Here is a 26,620-nt window from a genome sequence, read left to right as displayed (position 1 = left end):
GTATAAAGAATAATATATTAGTGCATTGTTTTGAAATAATTTTTTTTTCAACAGAATATTATTTTAAAAAGATAAAATCAACTGAAATCAATTTTCAATGCTTTTTTCATTTTTAAAGTATAACTTTGTAATAGAATTTTTTATAAAAAAAAATTTTCAATTTTTAACGTTCTATCAGATTGTAGTCAAAAAAAAGAAAAAAAAATGAAAGACAATTTTCAGGTAAAATTACATTCAAAATAGGAAAAAAAAATATTGAAAATTTAATTTTTCAAAAAATCTCAAGTTTAATTCAATTTTTAAAAAGTTATTCCATTTTAAAGAATGATCGAATATTTTTTGCCAAGTATTGTAAATAAAAATTGTTAAAAATAAAATAACTCTTTTTTTATATTAGTTATATACATATACCGACAAAAAACTAATCATTTACGAATTTCCTTATATTTTATAAAAATAATACGAAGAAATTAATGAGCATTAAAATTCAAAGTCAAATCATTCTTATTGCATCATATTCGAAAAGAAATATTAAATTTCTATTAATTTTCGAACTCGTTTTATTTATAATTTACACACATTGTTCGATCATTTACAAGAAAAACAACATTTAATATTGGCATGTAGATTATCCCATATCCCATATTTTCTTAATGCAAATTTAATTTTTTTTTTTCTCAAAAACAGTTGAATTTTGAGATCAAGATAATTCTTTTATTTACTTTCACCGATTTAAAAATGTAGAAATCACGTTCTTTACATTTTTTACAATAATAAAATTTTCATCGAAATGTCTAGATTTCGATGAAAACAACGAATATAAAAATCCATATTTTATACATATATATTGGATTTTAAATAATATAATACTCCAATAGTATTCTTCCAAAAGTGTATTTCACGAATCGCTATATATATATATGTATGATAAAATTCCTTATCTGTCCTACGAAATTGCAGTCAATCGGTGACACTTCTTGCACGGAGCTCGGTTCAATACGTAATCTATCTTCCCTTTTCGGCCAGAATGGGATTCCACGGTACGCCGGAAGGATTGTCGCGGAGCAACCGATTTGAAATTCGGTTACGAGCTTCGTTACCCTCGTTTCGTTACCCCTCCGGGCTGTCGAACGCCCCTCCTCCTTCGAAACAGCTTCGAAAGTCTTCCACGAAAGGAGTTTCTCAACTCGTTTTCACGAACCGTTTGTGCCAGACGCTCGCGCGATATCTATATCTACGTTACTTTCCGTCTCATTTTGCATCGTATTTTCGGCCAACTGTTATCCCACCTTTCACTTCCTTCCTTTCTAATTGTTGTCCCTGTGTAAAAGGGGGAGCCGAGCGGATATTGGACCGTCTGGAGGGTGATTACTATTCGTATTTGTCTCTTCGTTTTGGCTTGGATTTTGGATGGGGATGGGGATTCTTATTTCGTCTGCAGAAAAAAAGAAAGAGAAATAATTAAAAATAATTTTAATGGTTTTAATTCGTGTAGTCGGTGGTTTGTTGTGAAAGTGCTTGAATGAAATTTTGTTTTATTTAAATGTTATTTTAAAAAGGTGAAATCGATCTTCAAAGTTTGAATTTGTTTTTCCTTTTTTGTAAATGTAATTTTAAATTACAAAATGTTTAACATTTAATGCTCTGTTGTGTTAAGAAAAATTTAGGGATTTTCTATCAATGAAAAAGGATTGCTCTACGTGTAATTTATTGTGTTTTATATGTACATGAAATTTTTCATTCAAATTTTTGGATTGAAGAATCTTTCTGAGTTGTAATCAAAAATATAAATTAAAAATAATGTGTTTTGAAAAGTATATATTTCATATTATATATTTTATTCTATACTTATTTGTTTGAGTTCACAATTGTACATTTACATTATACTCTTGTAATAATGTCTCCAAGATTTTTGATGATGTGTACCAATGATGGTCTAATAATGTATTAAAATTTATTGAATAATTATTGAACGATATAAGTAGATTGGAAAGATTGGAAAGAGATCTATAAAAATGGCAAATTAAAATTATATTGCTCGACATAACTTTTTCACGGCACGTCGACGTCATCGTCCTTGGAAAATGCTCTTATCGAAGAGAGAGGATTTTCGTAACATTGCCGACTAAATCCTCCATGTTAGACGTCGTAAAGGCTGAACATCTAACCTTCCACCCATCTCCCTAATCTTCTTTTGTCCGCCTCGCCCTCCCGTCTGTTACGTGCCTCCAAGCTTTCCCTCTTCGCCTCTCGTTGGAAAGATGTTTTCCTTTCTAGAAAACTATCGCACTGTTTACGGTATTTATGAAGAACGCTATCCTTAGCTCATGCTAATCTGGATGAAACGAGTTTGTTGTTGAAACGAGTTGTATGGAACGTATTGTACCTATATTTTGATTACAAATATACACGTGTAAATATATTCTTGTCAAATATATTCTATGGAAACGTTATATATACAGTTATGTACATATAGGATTAGACTACTTAATTTTATTATGTGGAAAATATTTGAATTGGTTTCAATAGATAAAAGTCAAATATCTTTTTTGAAATTGAAATTTCAATTGCTTATAACATGTTCAATTAATTATTTCTTATAATTATATTTCAAGTGTAATATTAAAAAGAAAAAATATAAAAATATCACTATAACAAAACAATATTTAAAAAAAACTTTTCTATCTTATTTTTTATATAGATATAATAATGCCAAATCTATTTTCAAAATATAATAAGAAAATAATACAAATTTTAAATTTTAATTAAAAATTTAATTAAAATTAATTTTCAATACTAATCAATAATCAAGTTATCTTTTATAAGAAAGATGATAAAAATACTAGTAATCTGGGATCAGAATAATCAGAATAAGATGCAAAATTATATATCTAATAATAATACAAATTTCAAATTTTAATTAATTTTCAATATAATCAATAATCAAACCATCTTTCATAAGAAAGATGATAAAAATGCCAGTAATCTGGGATCAGAATAATCAGAATAAGATACAAAATTATATATCTAATAATAATACAAATTTCAAATTTTAATTAATTCTCAATACCAATCAATAATCAAGCAATCTGAGATCAGAATAACCAAGATGCAAGATTATACATCTAATAATAATACAAATTTTAAATTTTAATTAATTCTGACAATCTGAGCAATCAGTAACCAAACTTATCATAAAAGATATGATAAAAATAATAATAATAATAATACAAATTTCAAATTTTAATTAATTCTCAATACCAATCAATAATCAAGCAATCTGAGATCAGAATAACCAAGATCCAAGATTATACATCTAATAATAATACAAATTTTAAATTTTAATTAATTCTGACAGCAATCAGTAAGCAAACTTATCATAAAAGATATGATAAAAATATCAGCAATCTGAGATCAGAATACTCAAGACGCAAGATTATAGGCTCAATTTTCATTCTCGTTCAGGGTCCCCTTCGTCGTCGTCATTGCCATCCATGTTCCCTCCCCCTCGCCTCTTCATAAAAGTCTCAGAAATCCAAAAGAATTTTTCCACCCCGTTTCTTCGGACCATCCCCTTTCTTGAAGCTTGAAACTTTCCCTACTTACATTTTCCTCCACCGCCTTCCTTCGCCGCCTCCTTTCCTCCCTCCTCTCGGACCTTTACATCCTCTTCCACCCCTCCCTCTCACCTGTGCAACAACGAACAGCCAGCCAGCCACGCGCCTCGAGCACAAAGCGGCATTCAAATTTTCTCCACGGAGAAATTAAGGCTCGCCCATTCCTTCTCCCTCTTCCTCTTCCTCTTCCCCTTCCTCTTCTTCTTCTTCTTCTTCTTCCGTGGAAGAAGCTTTTCAATGGGGAAATTAAGATGGGAGGCCCGTGCTCGCGGAGAATCGAATTTCAATGAAAATCGAGAATGGGCCATGTTGGCCGGAAGCGACGGTGCTAATCCGTGCCATCGTTTCCAACAGGGAGGAGGGAGGGGGGGGGAGGTCTATGATAACGTGAGGATGAGCTCCATTGTTCCGTTGGACATTCATTTCCAGGCCTAATGATAGGCCTTCTCTCTCTTTTTTTTTTTTTCCCCAAGCTCGAAAGATCGATNTTTTTTTTTCCCCCAAGCTCGAAAGATCGATGTCTTTCGTTCTTCGTCGTGAAATGTAAACACGTGTGAAATTTTTGATCGTGTATTATTATTATTATTATTATTATTATTATTACAGGAAATATAAGTTGATTTTTTTTATGAAAAAGAGTCGTTCTTAAAGTCGAAAAAAAATATTGGTAATTTATTTAAAGCACGGTAACTTTTTTTTTCTAAAATTAGAGTTGATGAATTGAGAAGAAGGATTAATATTGCGAAGATTTATATTGCGAAATTGAATCGAATTGATTAAAAACAAACAATTTTTCATCTTCGGCTTTCAATCTTCTCCATTCTCCAAATAAATTCTGTAACAAACGAAATAAATTGGATTAAATCAAGCAAACGTAGAGGATGCTTTTATTCTGTTTTCTTTTTTTATACTACCTTTTCATCTTAACATTCGGGATATTCATCAAACTTTTCAAAATATATAAATTTTTTATATACGTTTTTTTATTACGTGTACCAGTAAACATTGTCTCGGAATAAGAATGAATTTTTTTTTTCAAATAATATAATTATGACTTCTTGGAAAATATTTTAAACGATATAATTTATATAAAGTTTAATGTCAATCTATATTACTCTTTGCTACTTAATTTCCAAGTAAATGAAAATATGTTTGTATATCACTGTGTATATTAAAAGTGAAATTACGCTAAAAAAATTCATCCTATATATAATTTGCCCAAGTTGTGAAAATAAAGAGTAATTATATCCGTTGCAACATTTTTCCTTTCTAATTTTTAATTTCTTCTATATGTTAATGTAATTAATTTTGTAAACAAGAAGAAAATTTTAAAACAACTGTTAAACAACTGTTACTTCACAATTTTTCATTTCCTTATCCGTATAATTAAAAACACATTTCCCTTCCCATAATTAGCGTAGGGATCATTATTAAAAACATACGTTACTTCGTTCCTTTTAATATTCTTCTTGACAGACATATTCCTTTGTGCTTAAAAGCTTCTTTCATAATATTACGTTGTATAATTATGTAATGGAAATTCTTTAAAACCACGAAGAAGGCACATTTACACGAGAGAGAGAGAGAGAGAGAGAGATATTTCTTTGTAATTAAGTAATAGAATATCTGGGATAACAATTTTTCGCTTGATATGTCAAGTGCATAATGAAAAAATTAAATAAAAAGTTAATAAAAGTATTAAAAATTATATCTAAAAATTGAAACACGAATTTATTAATTATATTTAAGTTTTTTCGACTGTTTCAATTGTTCAATTATAACTATTATATTATATTAATTCATAATCATTAATGATTCTAATATATTCTAAACCTTCATACTTTTCTAATACCTCATATTCCAAATAAATTTGTATATTTCTTATATATCTAAATTACAACACTTGTACACTCATATATATATATTTTTAAATATAATTCAATAATTTATCAAGATAGACAAATTATTTTCGATTATACATTATTATTTGTTCATCGAAATTTTATCAATACGCGAAATTCTCTATCCTTTTTTTTTTATTTATTAAAAATTAATTACTCCATCGAATTCTTTTTACTTCTCCCCCCTCCCCTCCCCCTCCCATTTTATTGCATCAAATGATAATTTTGTTATCTAAACAACATTGATTTTTTATCATCGATCAAAGTCGAAAAATTCATTTCACCAAATATAATGCAATATAACCTCGAAAAAAAGAACGCAATTATAACGCTGCGCTCGGTGTATTTTTTTAAGAGGAGAGCGAGGCCATTATTAAAGTTTCGTTAAAATCCAAATAGATAGAAAGTGGGAACGGGAGGGGAAATGCGGCGACGAATTTAATTTCTCGCCCAGCTAAACTTTTAACATATCACGATTTCGCCCTTCATTTCGAGCCGGGAAATTATATTCTTGATTTCTCTGAAATGAAAATTTTGACACGCGCCAGAGTTCAGACAAGATTCAACTTTTGTACGCGTAAAAATTCGATAGCCACGCTTTTCTCGTACATATTAAAACCAGGTATATACCGATATGGGGAGGAGGGGAGGGGGATTTCGTATTCGATTCGTAGGCGAATTTTTCGCTCCCATAATAATCGACACCGTTTCCGGAAATTGACTTCTCTTGTTAATCGAACTATTATCGAAAATTGCATTCCTTTTAATAATACAACTGTAACGAGTTCTCCTATAGTGTGAAATAGCGAACGAAAAAAGGGAACCTTATATTTTTTTTTTAATTGGAAAGAATTTTTGATAAATTCCTTTTTTAAGAAATGGAAGAATACGTTTAATTGAAACATTTTGAGAAGCAATTATTTTTCAGAGAGTTATTTTTCATTTTGCGTCGAGACTGAAAATTAAAATCTTAAATAGTCGCAGTCTTAACTCGAGTGAAATGTAGAGAGCTGAAGATTAAAATTTTCTTAAGATTATTCTCGAGTAAGTTATTTTTCATATTATTGAGAGTTTTATTTTTGGATCAATGATACGATTCGTTTTATATTAAAAATTCGTATTAAGAATTCTTACAAAAATGAAATTAAATTTTGAATCGAATTATTTCAAATCAATTGCATTATTATATTGAAATATTGAAACATTTGTTATAATATATTGTAAATAATATGTATATATTTATATTGTTGTATTATTTTTCACTGGATAAATTTTAGTCAAAACGGTTTCATACATTCGTTCATATTTCGATGAACCTTGCATAGCATCCACGTTACAAGGAATTTTTACGATCAAAGAATGCGTTAGAAATAAAAAAGGATCCTCGTATTCTACACGAACTGCTTTTTACGAACTTCCGTTTCATATCTTTCATTTCCATTTTTATACGGTTAATCCTATCGTTCCACTTTTTTTTATTGATTATTAATCCTTATTGAATGGAACACGTGATATAACTTTATACCCATGAAAATATTTTCATATTTTAGAAACTTTACAAATTTTGTGCTCCCGTATATTACTTATTTGCACGCACTTTTTCCATCAGTTCCGTTCGTTCGGTTTATACAAATATTACACCCCTCGATAACGTTTTTTGTCATGTCCATTTCTCTGGAAATTTAACTGGAACGAATATTCACGCGTTCGTGCATTCGAAGTATCGTATTCGCGATTATCATCAAAAGAATACCGAGAATTTATTTAACTCGTTTGCACAAATGTGAACGTGGAAGGAAGAAAAAATTTCCAAGCAGAAAAAAAATACTAAAAGCGAGAAACGGGAATTTCCGGGAAATTTTTCGTATTTACTTCATTTTCTATTGGATTTCTCTTGAATGATTAAAAAAATCTTTAAAAATATTCGCTTCGAAACAACTTTTTTCTTTTCTTTTTTGTTTTTTTTTTTTTTTGTTTTTCCATATAAGTAATTTATAAGAAACATTGCATGTATGTGATCATTGATGCGTTGCATGTTCGTTATTATCGATTATTTCTTGTAATGATTAATATTTATCATTTTGGGATTTATGTGTTGCGATCAAAATGTATGAATAGATAGAGACATAATATAATAACAGGGAAAAATAAGTAAAATTCTTTTTTATTGTTTACTTATCATTCGTAATTCATTATATTTCTAATAAAGAATAAAAATTGTTTTTATCCGTAAAGATATTTATCTATTAAAAATAAAATAATTTTGGATAAAATAATTTTCATAATAAAACATACACATATTATAAAGATTCGATAAAATAAAACCGCAAGATGTATAAAGATTGTTTAAATAATTGGAAAAGAAAGAAATAATTGTCAATAAAATTACGAAGATTAGATAAAATAAAACCGCAAGGAGTATGAAGATCATTTAAATAACTGGAAAAGAAAGAAATAGTTATCAATAAAATTATGAAGATTAGATAAAATAAAACCGCAAGAAGTATAAAGATCATTTAAATAATTGGAAAAGAAAGAAATAGTTGTCAATAAAATATAATATTTTATTACAATTTGTTAAGAAAATATACGTATATGCATGTTATTTCTTTACAGATTTCCCATCACATCGATTTTTCACGCGTTTTGTCTTCAAGAAAAAATATCACGATTTCTGTAAATATCGTCATTTCATTCGACCATACCGTGTCACGGGCGAAAAACCTCCCCACTTATTCGCAAGTAATTCGTTGTTAAAAAGGGAGAAAAAAAAAAAAAAAACGGTCCATTTCTGCCGAAACTACAAGGGAAACCTTTCGTTCGAGGCGTGTTCTTCGTAAAAAATTTCCCATTCCCACACGTTAACCATAAATTCGGCCAGGAGCAACGGCATATCGCGAGCGGAACAATTGCCCGGAGCATGTCTCGTTGGCAGAAAGTCCATTTCGAAGGGGCTTCCCTCTCCTCCTCCTCCTCCTCCTCCTCTTTCCTCCTACCCCTCCCTCCCCCCCCTTACATCGATGATAAACCACGAGCGAAAAAGGTTCAATTTCTTTGGAGCCCGAGAAATGCAGACATCATCGATTCCGGTTGTGGAAGAAGGAAGGAAACTGTTCCTGGAGAGGCAATTAAAGGCTCTCGCTCGAGTCTGGACCCGATCGAATCTTGGAAAAGCGTGGAACGAGCTCCGAAAGCTCGTGTGAAAAAAGAGAGAGAGAGAGAGAGAGAGAGAGAGAGAGAGAGAGAGAGAGAGAGAAATGAAAAGAGAAACGCGCTTTCTTTCCCCCCTCTCTCCCCCCTTTTCCGACTATCCCATTTCCTGTTCGACCATACGAGCCGCAGGAAGAAAGCTTTTAAATTATTGCCGACTTACGGACCGCTTCTTTCGCGTTGCGTTAATTTCACGTCGTAAAGGAGGATCGAGGATGAGGAGGAGGAGGAGGAGGGGGGAGAGGCTCTTTTTGTCGCTTATCCGGGGCGAGGCTTTGACCAGGAACCGCATCGATTTCTTTCGAATAGAGAGCCGGCGTTCAATTCCGCCTGTCACTTCATTACCGACCGAGCCAATTACACCACGCTCCACCGCGAAACGTAATCAGTTCGTTTCGCCACTCGTCCCTCCCCTCCCCTCCTTCCTTCCATCCAACGTGGAATTTCCATGAATGCGATTAAATATGTACGACGAAACAGAATGTGCGTAGAGAAAATAATACGTATACGGTGGTGAGAGAAGTGTCAAAGATACTTCCATTATCTTACTTATGAATAAGTAATGTATAATGAATATGTTTTTAATAAGAATAATAATTGTTAACGATAGTGGCGCATTGATGACAGATTTCAATGCATATGTCACTGGTATGAACCAGATCAAAGGGATTTGTGGGATTTTCTTGAAAAAGGAGTCGATTAGTAACGAATTATGACTCGATGACGATCGGTAATGTAGATGGCAGAGATGGTAGAGTAATGGTGCCAATGATGAGGTTATGAATGGGAAAGGGGAGAAATACTTCATTGAGGGATTTCTTTCGGTAATCTTGGAAGGTATGAATATATCTTCTTGGAAAACGCGAATTTTTAAAGATGCTTTCTTTGTCTTTTGGAAAGACAAAGATGGAGGTAGAAAAGAGCAGGTAGAAAAGAGGACGAAAGAATATGGAAAGGAAAAATAGATATGTGGAGGAAATTGGAGATGGCGGAAAAAGATTATAAAGAAGGGAAAGCAATTTTTCTGGCTAACTATGTTCTATTGAATATTCACATCATTTTCAATGCATACTTGAAATCTAAGATCACTTATCTTTAAAATATCTCCATTTTCTTTTTCTTTTTTTTTTTTATGAAAGACTTCTGATAGTTTTTCCAAAAATATCCGTCAAGAATTGTTTTGAACATTTATTATAATGAAATAACTTTTTATTTGTTAATCTTTATTCGTTATTCAATATATTATGATATATGTATTATGAATTTTTTATACTCATCTGAAAACCATAGAATTATAACTCATTCTCCTTGACTTTGGCGATGATAAAAATATGTAAAATTAAAAAAAGTAAATTGTAGTTACATTGAAATTTCGAAAAAAATGAGAAACAACCTCGACCCATATATATTCATCGATGTTTTTTCTGTCGTAAAAAAAAAAAAAAAAAATCAAAATATTTATATTATTATTTATATTATTTGTATTTTATGCATTTATCGGAAAACTCAATAAATGCTTCATCTTTTATGCACGTGGATTATTATCCCGATACTATATTTATTTGAAAAATCACAAATAGAATCTTTTATACGCTTTTGTGCATTCGATAATAATCTCGAACAAAGAAACGGATGCTTTTATGTTAAGATCAACGTTGAATCGTAGATCCGGTTTTTCTTTCTTTTCTTTCTTTTTTTTTTCTTTTTTTTTTTTTTTTCCCCAGTTTTAACCGAGCTGGAGAATGAATGATCGCATCGCGATGAATATTAAGCTGACGCGGAAGTCTACTGACAAGCTGTTCGATCGATTTCTATTCTACTCTTTTTTTTTTTTTTTCCTTTTTTTTCCTTCTTTTTTACGTCTCTAAACTGATCGAGGAAATTGGGGGGGGATTGGTTTCAAAGGCGATGTTTGAAACTCGTTGAGAAATTTAATTTTCAAAACAAAAATGTTGATTTTATGATAAATTTTAAAAAAAACAAATCGAAACACGAAGAAGAAATAAATCATCCATGTTTAAATAGTTCTAATTAACTGTTTCGAAATAAATATCGATTGAAAATGAATTATCGATCGGTAAATTCTCGTTCTCTACGATACTTTGTTATTTTGTGCTCTTTTTTTTTTTTCTTTTTTCACTTTGCATACCATTAGATTATGCGCGCAATCAACATGGCGGCATGGAAAAACGATTATACCGATCGATCGGTCGATATTCATTTTCAAAACCGGATGGACATTGAACATGAAAAAGCTCTTGCACGAAAATTCGTATATTCACATATTATATCGAAAAAGTGTATCGATATCTGGATGGAAAAAATGAAAACTAGGTTTAATCTATTCTATAAATTGTGCAATTCTTCTTTTTCTTTATGAGTAGCTATATTAATTTTTAAAAAATTAATATCAGAAGAAAAATCGCGCTTGAAACATTTCTATATTTGATGATATTATGTTTAGTTAAAAATTTCGAAATCGTTGCATTTCGTGTAAGAAAAATTAATTTAAAAAAATGTTTAATTTTTCAACGAAAATAGAACAGAAATAAATATTGTTATTTTTTTTTTTTTTTTCTTAAAACATACACGTGTACGATATCGAATGAAAGGGGAAAATGATAAATTTCTTCCCTTTTATTTTAAAATTGACCCGATTTATCCGATAAATTTTGAAAAGATAATAAATATCTGAAATAGAACGGATAAGTCTCACTTTTCGGACAATTTATAGTTGTTTTATTCGATGGCGGGAAAAGGAATAGCCATATTTGGAAATTTTGATTTCAGTTTGTCGGTAGCGTGATATGTGTACTGTCGCTGAGTCGTTTGCAAGCCAGACAATTGCAACGATCTATCGTACATGACTATGAAATACGAGAGCAGAGTGTCCTGTCTGCAACGGTGCCATATCTTGTATCAAAGTATTGCATTTTTTGAAGAATTAATGACAAACGATCCCACGTTGACATTGCTAACTTTCAGAGATATAAGAATATTTGAAGAGAAAGATTCGAAGAGAAACAGTTGATAAGTAAACAAAAAAAAAAAAAAAAAAATAAATTAAAATTATTCTAATTAAAATATATATGTATGTATCGTAATATTTAACTCTTACAACTTTTATCTTTTTCTTTTACAAAATTACAAATGGAAAAAAATAATTAAAGAATTTTTTGAGATTTTTAAGATCTCGATGATTTCAAAATTTTTAATATCTCCAAAATGATCAAAATTTTTTGTGAAAATTGAGATTTAAATTTTCCTCTATTTCAAAGATTCGTATCAAATCTCATCATTAATTATCAATACTCGTAAAAATATGTTTTAAATACGAAATGAGTATGAAAGAATCGTTATCAATATATATAGAATCATCCAAATATCGATGTTTAATTATTCAACATCGTGTATATGTTTAATTAATAAGATACTCAAAAATTAAAAACATTTACCAGAATACATGTCAATACGAAATTACTTTATTTTTTCTACGAAGCATCATTAAAAATTCAAATTTGAAAATCGTTTAATCTCGAAAATCTGATTTCCCTTTCAATTAATTATCGAAATTTATTTATAATCGAAAATTAATTTATCATCTCACAAAAAATAAAAAAAACAAACCAGAAAAAGTCAAAGTAAAAATACTCAAAATTTGTTCCTCGAGTAAGTGCAACGATCATCCAACGATGCTCAAAAATCCATCTCATCAAACAGATCGCAAACAAGTATAGAAATCAGAACGATTGATCGTCCAGTGTCACTCGACTCCCATCTTGAAAAATGCAGCTTTTCTGCGAGCATTTAGAGAATTAATAATCCACAGAGAACTCGGAAATGGCCAACCCTTAACCAACCCCTATTTCGCGACGAAACAATGCGTACGAGATTAATTTCGAGACGCGCGGCTTTTAATGCAAATTCCCTTAATTCGCAGCCAGGCCATCGTTGGCCGGCAATTTGGCCTGCAGTAACAAGCTGGATATAAGCGCGAATATTTTTCTCACAAGTAAATATATTTTTTTTTTTTTTTTTTTTTGTTTCTCGATACCGATAATCAGATCGGATGGTGGATGTTTGTGCAAAAGTTTGTAATCTAGAATTTGTATTTGTGATATTTGAATTTGCAAAATATTCGAAGTATACGAAGATCGTGCAAATTTTATTTCGTATAAAGGTAGTCTCTATTGATAACAATAGTGCAATTTTCTAGATTGTAATTTCGATATTTTGAACGTCGACATGGAATTTGATGATAGAAAGGAGGAGATCGGTGTTTGAATCTAAAATTTTGAGTAAAAAAAATTCTATAGAATTGCAAAAGAGCAGAGAAATATTCAAAGTGCACAATTTAAGCTCTATTTCTTTCGAAAAATTTTCGATCGTTGATCGACATGAAATTTGAATGATAAGAGAGAGGAGATTAATATCTTACAGAATTTCTCAAGAATAAGGAAATTTTCGTTTCACCGTTATTGACAAAAAATAGTAGCCAATTACAAAATGCGTAGCGATGGGTATGTGCTATGACCGAGTCTGAACAAATAAATCCAAACAAGAGTGTTAAATATATATCGAATAGAATTATATTATATTTTATTAACGAACAATGAATAAACTAATTAGTTATTATTAATAGAGCGAATAAATGAACAATGCAAAATTGTAATATATATTTATAATGAATTTGAAATAGAAAAAAATAAATTACAATCTATATCATAATTAAAATTTCTTTCATTACAGATAAAAATACCTAATCCTGATTAAATCTATTATTTGTTCATTTACTCTGATATTTTCAATTTAGAATTAATCGTTTCACAGATATCATACTTGCTATCCAAATTGTATTGCACGTTATGTGTTATGAACAATTGAGATCCCTCTGAGAGCCCATCCAGTTGAAATTTCGGAATTAGTTGAATTATGCCGTTTGATTTAACTTCGGGAACCACGAAAGAAATGGCTGGAGACGAAGATAGGGGAGAAGTCCAGAGGGATTGTTCGTTGAAAACTGGTAAATAAACCGTGTCTCTGCATGGAGAGTTTACTTTTCTGTGTCGTCCAACCTGAATACCTGTGTTGTGTTCTTTGTTGGATGCGTCGGTGAAGCACCGTGAAAATGGTCTTCGGGGCTTTCGCTCGTCTTTATTTGCATTCAGGATTGTCGCACTTTTCGAAAGCAATTAAACGACAATTGAATGAAACCGTTTTAAAAAAGAGCAATGTCATTCGCCGAATAATCGATATCAATTTGTTTCCCTTTTATACGATGAACGTTTTATGTCTTTGAAAATTTCAAACTATGAAAATTGTTATTTTTAAATAAAATAAAAAAAATAGAAATTGATAAATTTAAATTTTAACACGTTGTAAAATTTGAAAGATTTCTAAGAAACGATAAAAAAAAATTTATATCGACATTTATATTATTCGTACGAAATTTCATAGATTTTTTTGAAAATAAATTTTTCGTTGTTACTTTCGTATATTGAAATATACATATGAAACAGCGACATCACTTTATCATGAGTTTGTTCTTTTAAAAGGTTCTGGTCCCTTTTGAAGCTCTCGTATCTGAGAGATGCGTCATTTTAATAAGAGATAAACTGAAAACGAAGAAAGCTTCTCTGTTTAAAAAAGAAAAAAAAAACAAAGAATGAAAGAATAAAGATTGAAATATGCTTTGGAATTCAAAGATGAGAATTAATTAATTTCTAAAAAAAAATTTAATTATTTGATTTAGAAAAATATTTGCAAAAGGAGAGGAAAAATGGTTCATTTATGTATTATTAATCATTTATGTATTATTAATATATCAAAATTATTAATTATTAAAAACATTGACCATTTAATTATATTCGTTTTCATATAAATTTATCTGGAAAATAAAGAATATGATAAAATGTAATTGATAAATTATAATCAAGATAAAAGATGAAAATATAAATTATTGATATATATTTATGTATGTTATATTATTAATTAGTATTAATAAAAATAGTAGTTAATTAAATAAATAATAAAAATTATTATTAAAAAATATAGAAAATTGTGAATGATTTCAATTTTTTTATAATAAATTTTTCTCTTACTTTTAAATATTATCTTCTTTCTAAATATCAACTAATCAGCTGATTTACATTTAATTCAGCTATATAAATTGAAATTAATTGGCGTTAATATTAAATTGTGTAAATAAACTAATATGCATCAATATGCTATGTTATTTTCCTATGATTTTGATAATATTTACACGAGAAGTGAACATGAGAATTAAGCTGATTTCTGAAATTGCAATTTATAGAAATTTTCTTCAATTTATGAAAATATTCTATATGCTATGTACACTCTACTATACATATCATAAATGATGAAATTACACAAAATTGAATATAAATTCCAAAACGAAACTAATTTCAGAAATAAATCCATCTAATTAGAGAAAATTTTACTGTTTATTAGAAAATATTCATTTTCCCTTTAAATACATACATTTTAGAAATAAATTGAAAATATATTTGCTTATCAATAAATTCTTGATTTTATGCGTTCAAAATTTGAATAAATCTATAGAATGTATGTGACATACAAATATTCAAAGTATAATTCGCATTATTTGAGAAATAAAGTAAACAATTCAACGTGCAAGAATATTTTTTTAAAAATAAGAATTATCTTTTAAAATTTTTTTTTAATAACAAATAGTTTTTAGTAATATTTTATAGGAAATAAATAAAATATAATTACAGTATAATTATGTTGTAAACTGTGATACATTGAATTTATACAAATTTAAATTTTTATGAACACGATATATTCTGCCTTTTTACATATTCTTGACAGATTTTTGTACATTAAAATTTTTAATAATTAAACTTTTATATTTTACTTATAACAATTCTTACATATAATATTTCTTTCATAAGAATAATGACGTTCAATAGAAATTTTTAATTTTTAAAAACCTAATTTTTAAAACCACATCAAGGAATTTCTTACTTCAAATTAATAACTTAAATATCACTACAATCATTAAAATCGTGTACGAGAAGTTTTATTTGTTCCATAATTCCTGATATGTTCTTCGTTCAAAATTCATGAATATTAATTTCCAACAAAATCGAAATTAAAAATTATAATCAGTCTACTCCATTCGGCGATTTTCTTTCTTAACCTGAATAACAATATTTCTCTCCAATGTAGCAAAACTTAACAAGCTCATCCTACGAAACTTACCTCGCGTTTCACGAATACGTAACTTTTTTCCTTTTTGCTTTCCTTTTGCCTCCGACGACTTATCCATCCGACCAATAAACGATAGCGGTGTATTGTTAATGTCAGAGCCTTTCGCTAGTAAATACATTTCAATCTTCTTGAATGGCACGTATATCGAAACTTCTTCAACGAACAGAGACAAGTTCGAAGAACTAATTCGTCTTCTCAAAAAAGTAATTCTTACTTTTTTTATCCTCTGTTGATGTTCGCTCGACCATGAGCGACCATGAGTTAGAGATCTCTTTTACACGGCAGTACAAGCAGTAAAGAGCAAAAGTGAACCAATACTCGATGAAAAGTATTATAAACTCGAGTCGAGTACTTTAAATTGTTATAAATCACACGATGAGACATCAAAGATTCACCATTATATAATACTTTCAAATAGAAATGGAGAAATTTTTAATAAGTTAAAAATAAATATATTTTATTATTTCAATAATTTATTATTCGAAATATCGAATAAAACTGCATGTAATTGTAGTGCCGAATGATCGAGGTTATATAAAGAGAAATTGTATAATAACTGTATAAATATTATTTATCAAGTATTTGAAATAAGCATTTATTCGAAATTTTTAACTAATTAATTTTATTTTCAAAGCAATAAGTGTCAAGTAAAATAAAATATTATCAGTGTTTTGAATTTTTTATTATTAAAAAATTCTTTATTATTAAAAATCTAAATTATACATACGTTCCTGGAGAGGTTAACATACGATAAATGGCGTAGCAATCGTTTGCTTAGTTCCTTCACTTACCTCATTTTTTTCCTCCTCTACTATTCCTCTACAAATGAGTGTGCGACGTCATCTACTGAAAATTTAAAGTTCCTTGTTACCACGTGAACATTACCATTTGTTTTTACGTTTCATCAGTTGAAAATGAAAATCACGATAATCATTGTCCATTATATGTAAAAATGTATCTTAAAATACGGTGTACATCATGATCATATATTTCTTCTTGTTTTTTAATAAAACGAAGTTGCTCACATGTATCTAATACACACGTATCCCGATAGAAGGCGTAGCAATCGCATCTCACTTTTGTTAATCCCTTCTCACTTTTCCCCCCTCTACTACTCCCGAACGAGAGTATAATATAACCTTACATATTGTAAATCTAGACTAATCGTGTTGAACATTATTATTTACTATAATTAATCAATCGTCTCGAAATCGCTTTTCAAAAAAAAAAAAAAGAAGAAAAAAAACTCGCTAACCAACGAAAGAAAAACACGAGATCGCACGAATATATTCACTCTGTAAGGAGTGCTCGTAACACGTGAAAGAGAAGTTTCACAAGCGAAAACCGTTCCGGCTGTTGAACTAATTATTTTCGAGGTCGGGTATGGCACAATAGAGGAACAACGACGTTCGTTTCTTTCGTAAACGTGCGCGATTAATTTCGCAAAATGGCACCCAGGAGACTGCGATGGCCCTCTTGGCACGATTCCTCGGTCCGAAAACCCCGTTTGCCATGCAAATCCATGCGCCGCCCCCTCCTCCCCTTCCCCCCCCTCCACCCCATTAAACCTCGAACTCCTCCATCTTTCGTTCGCTCGTCTTCAGACCGACTATTTTTCGCCGGTCTACCCGTTTTCTTTTCATTCCGCCTCCGCCGGTTCCGCTCCAGACGATGTCGACTGGGTTCTCGTATATATGAACGTGAAATGAGGGAGGGGAAGAGAAGTTTCCAAGCTCGCGATAACAGACGAGTAGTGTAGGCACTAGCAGGAACGAAGTACTACTAGCGACGCTTTTTGTTTTCACGGATTTTTCACGCTACGACGAATATTTTTTTCGCTCGAATTATTCTCTCGTCTTGAAAATAATTATTACCTTTTTTTTTCTTCTTTTTTTCTTTTTTTTTTTTTTTCTGTGTTAAAGAAAATTTTTCGGAAAGATTCGAAAGCTTTTGTGAAAATTTTTCTTGCGTAAAATTGTGATAAACTTTTTACGTATTTTTGTAGTTGTGTAATATTCTATATGGTTTATTCATTCTTTCTATGTGTCCTTTTATTAAGTTTATTGTTTGAGATTTGATGTTTATATATGAAAGAATATATGTATAAAATTCTGATAAAATTATAAATCTTTTTATATTTTTCTATAGTTTTTGAGAAATTGGAAAGAATTTTTAAGAAGCGAATTTAAAATTATTTTCTAAAAATAAGAAATAATGGATTTTAATCAAAATAACAATAAGTTTAATGTAATTTTGATAAAATGATTTATATGTACGTATAAATTCCATTTAATGAACGAAATTTTAATAGTGTCTGATTCATTGAACTCCTAGTAAAAATGATGATCAATTCACGAAAAATAAAATTTATTTATTAACAGTGTGTGCAGTATCATTTTTTCTTTTTTTTTTTTAAATGATCTCTCGAAATACCATCAATTTTCACGGAAAAACAAGATTTGTCCGTACAATGTCATCGCAGAAATTGCGACATTAGCGACATTAATTTCAGGTAACAGCGCCAACAATGTGATTGTCTCCCTAGACAAACGATAGCACAGCTGCGGCTCAATTGTATGACTTCCTCGGCAATATGTGTGCTTTGCCTACCGCGTTCGTCGCATAATTCCACGACGCTCCCCCAGTGCACGTTTGTCCTGAAGTCTGAAGCGATTCCATCGGGACAAACTTTGAACAACATGCACGAATTGGTCGGTAGAACGGCCGTTTCTCTTTAAAGAAATCTACATCTGCGATTCTGGGCGCCCGATGGCGCCCTCTGCGCACGACCCATACTCCTTTTTTTCTTCGTGTTCATTATGTATTTCTTATATTGTGAAGACATTGGATGTCGAATAAGCAAAAGTCAAGATGGCGGATTTTTTGTTCTATGATTGTTGAGAATAATAAAAGTGAAAATTAATTTTATTATGATAAAAGAAGTTATTAAGTTATTAAGATTGATTAAAAAGTAATTTTATGATGTTTATGTAAAAATAAAATTCGTTTATTTAAATTAATAAAATAAAATATATAACATGATGAGAATACTTTCATATTTAATTACTTTTTTATAACAAAGATCATTCTTTAAAAACAAAAATTATATTATTATGTTATAAATTAACGTATATAATCGTATAATTATATAATGTATAATTATCTTTACAAAATAGTTTGTTTATCAAATTCAGATTTTAAAAATACAAATATCGAAGTATATAACTGAAACTGTCATAGGAAAAAAAAATTTTATTCCTATTCTTGGTTCTGTTCTATCGTACGAAACTTTGAATAAAATTACGGAAAGAATGCAAGTTTTTTGAATACTTTATTTATTCGAAATTATAATACCGCTATGAGATAGCAGTGTTTCTCAACTATGAAAGTCAAGAGAATTTCACGTAACTTGTTTACGTCAAGTTTGCAAAGATATTTGCCTCAACACTCAACACTTGAATTAATCTTGTACGACAGGTTCGATAAGAGAGATGGTATAACGAGACTTTATACATGTTTAATAAAGTCATAAACTTTAATAACAACATTCTTAATCAAGAAGAAATACTTAGATAGATAGTCTTAGGAGACAGGAGATGTTAATAACTTCAATATTAATTATCGAATATTTTAGAAACTGTTTCATAATTACAGGAAAAGTATATCTTTCCTTTTAAAGATGAAAGTTAAAAAAAAAAAATATTATCTAATTAATTATCAAACATTTTAGAAACTTTCCTCACTTCCCCGAACTTCTCTTTTAGATCAAACTTGTGCAAGAGAGTATTTCCTCGTTAATGAAATATTTTAACAACTTCGAGGTTGCGGGAGAAATATATTTATTATTTTTTTTTTATACAAATTATATAAAGAAAGTAATTTCAAAAATTGCAACAAAAGTTAATGGCATCATTATCCTAATTTCGTTATAAATAAATTTATCTTTCTCAAAATGTAGAATAATTCATCTTTCCATTATCCAAGAATTATTTATTGTTGAAAAACAACTAAACAAATAGTTAATCAAGAAAAACAAAAATAACTAATAAAAGTCATTTCTCTCTACTGAAATATGATTGCACCTATGTGTCCTATGACGTTTCCAGATTATTATCCAATATTATTAAAAGCTCAATCAATTTCAATTTATAAACCATGAAAAATCTTTAAGAAAACGTATTTATTTTCACAGCCAAATTTTTGATAAATAACTCTTCAACAAAATAAATACAACACAATTTTTGATACATTTCTATGATGTAACACATTTAAAATATTATCAACCACCTTTTTACATTTCCTTTCTTTTCTTTTCAATATATTTTAAGAAAACATATCTCCATAATCCTTTACTATTTGATATACTTGTATATACAATATTTATCTCCTACAATCAATCTCTTTTGACAAATAACTCTTCAACAATCAAAAGCAAATAGAGATCTACTTAATGTAATTTCCTCCACGCATAGCTATGCATAATGCTACCAATTAAATCAATCCTAACATTGCGTCCAAATGCAACAATTATTAACGATACATTAATTCATAAAGCATTCTACCATTTCCTTTTTTTCTTTTCAACGTGTCCCACCGTTGAATTCTACGGATATTAATATTCAACGATTTCCATCGAACGCGTTATTTCTTTCCTTTTTTTTTTTTTTTCCATCTTCCTAAGCACAACCGAAGACCGATCTCATAGTCAACAATTTACCGATCGTTTTTCCAATCGTTCCACGATATCGTTTCCACGAGACATAAATCTATTACCGTGGCACGTCGTATACGTTGGCGTATAATGCATTTCGCAAAACCTTGCCCGACTGCCGGAAACATCGGTTTTATGCGCACTCGATATTTCGTGATTTACGATCGAGGAATAATTCATCGGGCAAGGAATTGCGAGGGACCGGTAATAAGATAAAAAAAAAAAAAAAAACTTGATTTTATGGACAAAACCCTTTCGTTACGATTTGCGTCCCGCGATCCTCGAATTCATCGATTCGATCTTTCGCGCTCCGGCATACACGTGCACGTGATCGTGGACAAATACGAGCGTTCGCGTATTTGTATGGAACATTTGTACATTGTCCGGCCCGATGGTCTCTATCGATAAATTTGCAAATGAAAATGTAGCGGGCAAAAATAGATTCTGCTCGAGGAATATCTGGATAAGGGGAAATTTCACGAGCCACCTGCCACTATCCACTTATTCTCTTATTGTCTTAATCCAATTATTGGGAGAACGCATTCCAATTGGAAGAGTGGAGCATGAAGCGAGTGGTGAACTCTGGTGGACGTTATGAAAGTTATTTTGAGCAGTTTTGCTCGGAATAAATTTGCGCGTGAGGCAAGTGAAGTTTGTTGTTTGGAATTTTTATGTTGAGCATTTAGGTATATCTGATATATAATTTTTAGAGCAAGTAAAGTTTCTTTCTTCCTTGGTTAAAAAATATATTATTTAGAATTTTTTTTACGTTTCAAGATATATCGAAATATTTGAAATTTTACTGGATTTTTTTTTTTAATTCTGAAATAAAATTCTGAAAGGAAATTATTAGTATTAATTAAAAAAAAAAAGTTTTAGAGCAAATAAAGTTTCTCTCTTCTTTAGTTAAAAAATATATTATTTAGAATTTTTTTTACGTTTCAAGATATATCGAAATATTTGAAATTTTACTGAGTTTTGTTTTTTTTTAATTCTGAAATAAAACTTTGAAGGGAAATTATTAATATTAATTAAAAAAAAAAAGTTTTAAAGCAAGTTTCTCTCTTCCTTGATTAAAAAATATATTATTTAGAATTTGTTTTAAGATATATTGAAATATTTGAAATTTTACTGGATTTTTTTTTTTTAATTCTGAAATAAAATTCTGAAGGGAAATTATTAGTATTAATTAAAAAAAAAAAAAAGTTGAGAAGCAGGAGGAGACGGATAAGTAAAATTTAAATTATTGAAAATCTTTTTCGAATAGAACGTAATATAAAAGACTTTACACTTACCATTAAATTCTATCCATTTTTCTACAAAAAGGTTGACGTTAAACGAGAAGTCAATTACTCCACGATTAATTATTTCTGAAAATGGTCTCTACTTTTACTCAAGTTTTTAGATCAATTCATTAATCTTGATCTACTCCGAAAAAAGGAAAAATCCAAGAAGAGAACATTTCTATGTTCTTTTTTTTTTTTTTTTTTTACATGAAAATTGACCATCAGATTCAAACTACGAGAAAAGTTTTTCCATTATGAACTTGTAATCCCCTTCTCTATTGGTTCTGAAAACGATGCAGAACTTCATGAAATTAAAATTACAATCTGCGCGTCAATTCTATCTTTTATAAGTTGATGAGTTAACGATGAGTAAGGAAATATACATTTTATAAAATATTATTTTTTTATTGTATGAAAAATGATTTAAATGAAATAATAAGCATTGGATGAATGGAATTATATATTTTTGAACAAAAGAAAACGCCAACAATTGAACAAATTGGAAATTAATGGCGGATATATTGAATGCACAGTGATATAAAAAGTATGAGTGATATAATTTATACATATTTCACTTAAATAATTATTTAATACAAAAAAGAAATAATGATATTTCAGATATTTTAGATGTTTGTTTTTATTGATACTTTGCAGTAAAATTTATATTTGCATTTTACTTTTTATTTTTTTATTTTTAACAATATTCTATGTTATCATTAATAATAAATTGAACTTTTTTTTCAGAATGGTTTTGTGTTATATGTATTTTATAAAGAGTTTTTATCGTAAAGAAATTGCGACATTTTATTTGACAGGTTTATTTCATAAACATATTCTTTCGAGACAAGAATCTCTTATGCATACCTTTCTCCATTTTTGCTTTGTTCGTTCTTTCCATTCAGCATTTCTTTTTGCTTATTCTCAACATTTCGTCCTTATTCTTTTCTTTCGTTTAAACTACAAAAGTTCTACAATACACAATTCGTATAAGATTTATGAAATAAAAAAGTTATTACTATATTTTGAACGAAAAATTTTTGAACTTTGTGTAACTTCGATAAAAGATCAGAAAGATTAAATTATTTATAATGAATTTTTTTAAGATTTTTTTCTACATTTTTTTTACTTATTCAAAAAAATCATGAATTACAAATTCACTGCTTTTTATATAAAACGAAATATCATTCTTTGGAAATACATATATATTATTAAAAAAGATTATAAAGACTATTTATACAAATATTATTAAGTGCTAACATAAAATTGCAAAATTCATGGAATTATCATAAAAATAATAATATAAAAATACGTAATAAATATTAACGCATCGAACACAATTCCAATAAAAATCACATTCATAATTATTTTACATATATTGATACATTATATCTCAATATCCGCACAATGATCCATAGATTGACACTGATTTACACTTCCAAAAACTATACAATCCATTTTTATATCATTTCCACGAGTAACGAACCCAATTCACTAAAACTTTCACTTTCTAAAATTCCAATAAAAATCGCAATTGTTCCATATATCTCGACAGAAGCGCGACACGAGACAAAGTAATTACACTTTCATTTTACACATTTCACATTGGAAACTACGATCCACAATCTACTTACAGACTCCATCATCGCGAAGATCTCATTTTCAACGACAATCGCCGAATTATTTTCGCTTTGGAACGAGATACAAACCTGTCCACCTGTTATAGAAATATATATATATATATATATATATATACCGAATTGCATTGGGTACGATGGCGGCCCATTGCCACCGTATTCCTCGATGAATGATGAAATAATCGTGTTTAGGTTCGCCGTGGACAAGGCCGCGCTATTCCGAAATTGTCTCAATTTGCGACGAGTACACGCGCACAATGCCTAACAAGTTCCACCGCAGAGCCACGGTTTCCACAGAGCAACTTTTCCTGTGTCTGTGCGCGTGCACGCGTATTCGTGTTCGCAAAGTTAGCTTTCAGTGATCGAAACTTTACTGGAATAACTGTGGCAACTATGGACCGGCTTTGGCCGCACGGGAACTTGTTCCACGGTGTACTCCTGTCTCGTGTTACGAGAAGAAGAAATTCTGTCTTCTCGAAAATCGAATATCATTTCGCGTACTTTCTCTTTTTTCTTTTTTCATTTTTTGGAAGACACGTGAAACGTTACTTCGGTTGACGGTTTTATTTATTTTTTTTATTATGTGAATATTATATATTTATGCATTTATGCAAAGTTACATATTTGAGGAATAAAACAAATCTCTACTTATTTTCTTCGATCGTTAAAATTCGCAGTCTAACGATTATTATATATTGAATTGGTTAAGTTAATTTCAATTTTTCAAGAAGTAAGTTAATTTATTAAATTATCGTACGATTGATTTCTAAATCATTTTGCAAAATAAAGTGCTAAGTAATAATAAAATGAATATTTTAATATTTCCTTATCTGCGATGAATTAAATATCAATACAAAAATATCACATTTAACTTACCAAAATAACAGATGATAAAAGATCAAGAGAATTTCAATAATAGAATATTATAGAATACAAATAAATGTGCCATTAACAATAGTATACAAGCCATTTGAAATTATTTATCTTACCAATTAGACATATATTTAATAATTCATTATGCGTAATATTATTATTACCACTCGTCGGTAAATAGTAAAATTAACGTTTCAACTCTTCGTCCGCGAAATGCATGTTGCCAACCTATTGCCAACAATTACCGGCACACATTCTTGCCCATTATGAAAATTAACGAAGATAATGAAGATTTAAACATTTATTACGGATAATTATCGCAGCGGGCATTCGTGTTTCTAAATTGATATACCGTTTATACCGGACCCGGCTTTTACAATGGTTAAGGTAAACCAAATCGATGCTTGGACAATTTGTCATAATTTGAAGATGAATACGGCGATCGCCTCGCCATCTCTCGCCATTTTGTTACCTATTCAGAACTAAATCTTGGTATCGCGCTATTACATAATACTTTTGCGCCATAATATCTTGAGAATCTTGCAACAACGATTGCGCAATAGCTCCATCTTTCAGGACAACTTCTTTTAATTATTAATATAAATGCATGTTTGATGCATTGAAAATTATCTGAAGAAAACTGTCTATGAAATCAATAGATCATAGAAAGAAACGAGATATGTTTTTCTGTATGAAATATAATGAAATATCTTATCTATATAGTAATGTTCGCATTATTTTTTACGATGGTGTAATAACGTTTCCAAAAAACGATTCGTGATATCATATTTACCAACTAATTATCCATTTATTGTATACATTCCCCACCATGCCTCTTTCTCTCTCTGTTTACTCTTTTGTCTTTTTTTTTTAAATCGATCTCCATCTTCGCTCCTTTTTTACCGCCTAATTCTACCGAGATCCCCACGTTTAGATCCTCACATTTATCCCCTCTTCTTTTATCCTCGATTCTATACCTAAAACGTCATCGATGGGAAGACTCGAATTCGTTCAGATTTCCATTCGAATCACTGCCTCTTCCGTTTTATTAGTGTACGATAAAAGGATAGCAAGGGGGCTAGAATTGTATTGAAGAATTTAATTTCAAATACCTATAAATTTTTGATTTTAATATTCACTGGTATTCGTTTTTTCTTTTTCTATCTATGAGTTTTGAAAGTATAAGTAATGTAATATTATTCAATATGATAAATGTAATTTTGTTATTCCAGGAATTTTTGGAGAGAAATTGGATTTTTCGCTTCGTATATTCGGTTTATTTATTATTAAAATCTTCACGCTTTATTCAAGTCGGAAGATTCTTTTTATCAGATATTGATTTTACATGTCTTACAATTGATTAATCTTTGTTAGTATAAAATAACTTTTGTGCAATTACGTTACAAATTACATTTTGCGATTAAAACTCTGCAATATTAAATTCCAATAATCCATTGGATCCAACCAAATTTCCTAAATCTAAATTACAATTATCTAATCTCAATACATGCGAATTTTAATTAAATTTCCCGTTGGAAACTTTCAAATTCCAAATCCCAAAACTCGAACTCGAAAAATATCTTCAAAAGCATGAAATTTCAGTGCCGGATGGAAAATTTCTTTGCAAATTCTTCGGAGAAAAAAAAATGTACGGGCTGCCTGTTGGAAGAAATCGGATTTTCGGCGACATTTTTGCACCACCGTCTTATTCGCCATCAGGCAAAGTGCTTCGACGAGAGGAAGGAAGGAAGGAAAGAGAGGAAAGAGACAAAGAAAGAAAGGGAAGGGAGGGGAAAGAAAAAAAGGAACGAAAGCTGATGGAAAAGTATGGAGACCCTTCCTTTCGTATCGGCCACCGAATTATTTTAGACTTGTTAATGCAATTTTCTTAAAAGCTCGAGCTCTATGTATCAAGGTGTATATTTGCGTCACATTTAAGAATACATGGAGTATAGTATCGATCGTTCCATGTTTTTTTTTTTTTTGCTATATTAAAAATTTTAATCCTTTTTTTTTTTTGTTAAATTAATATAATAGGACAATGTGTCTCGAAATAATATTTTACTTTTATTTTCTTCTGGTAATAAGGAGTTTTGGAGCTTTTGTTCATCTGTAACTTTTGTAAGTGAATTAT

The 26,620-nt window shown here is 29.7% G+C and overlaps 1 protein-coding gene across 1 annotated transcript in view; it reads left to right on the top strand.

Annotated features, from left to right (window-relative positions):
* The window catches only part of LOC122719037 (cadherin-87A), a 285,642-nt gene that overhangs the window by 197,246 nt on the left and 61,776 nt on the right, over positions 1 to 26,620 (top strand). The window lies entirely within an intron of this gene.

The sequence above is a fragment of the Apis laboriosa genome, unplaced genomic scaffold (genome assembly GCF_014066325.1).
Source record: "Apis laboriosa isolate Shangri-la unplaced genomic scaffold, ASM1406632v1 scaffold69_cov144, whole genome shotgun sequence".
NCBI classification, from domain to species: domain Eukaryota; kingdom Metazoa; phylum Arthropoda; class Insecta; order Hymenoptera; family Apidae; genus Apis; species Apis laboriosa.
The sequence above is the reverse complement of the archived record's forward strand: the minus strand, read 5'-3'. Positions and strand labels throughout refer to the sequence as shown.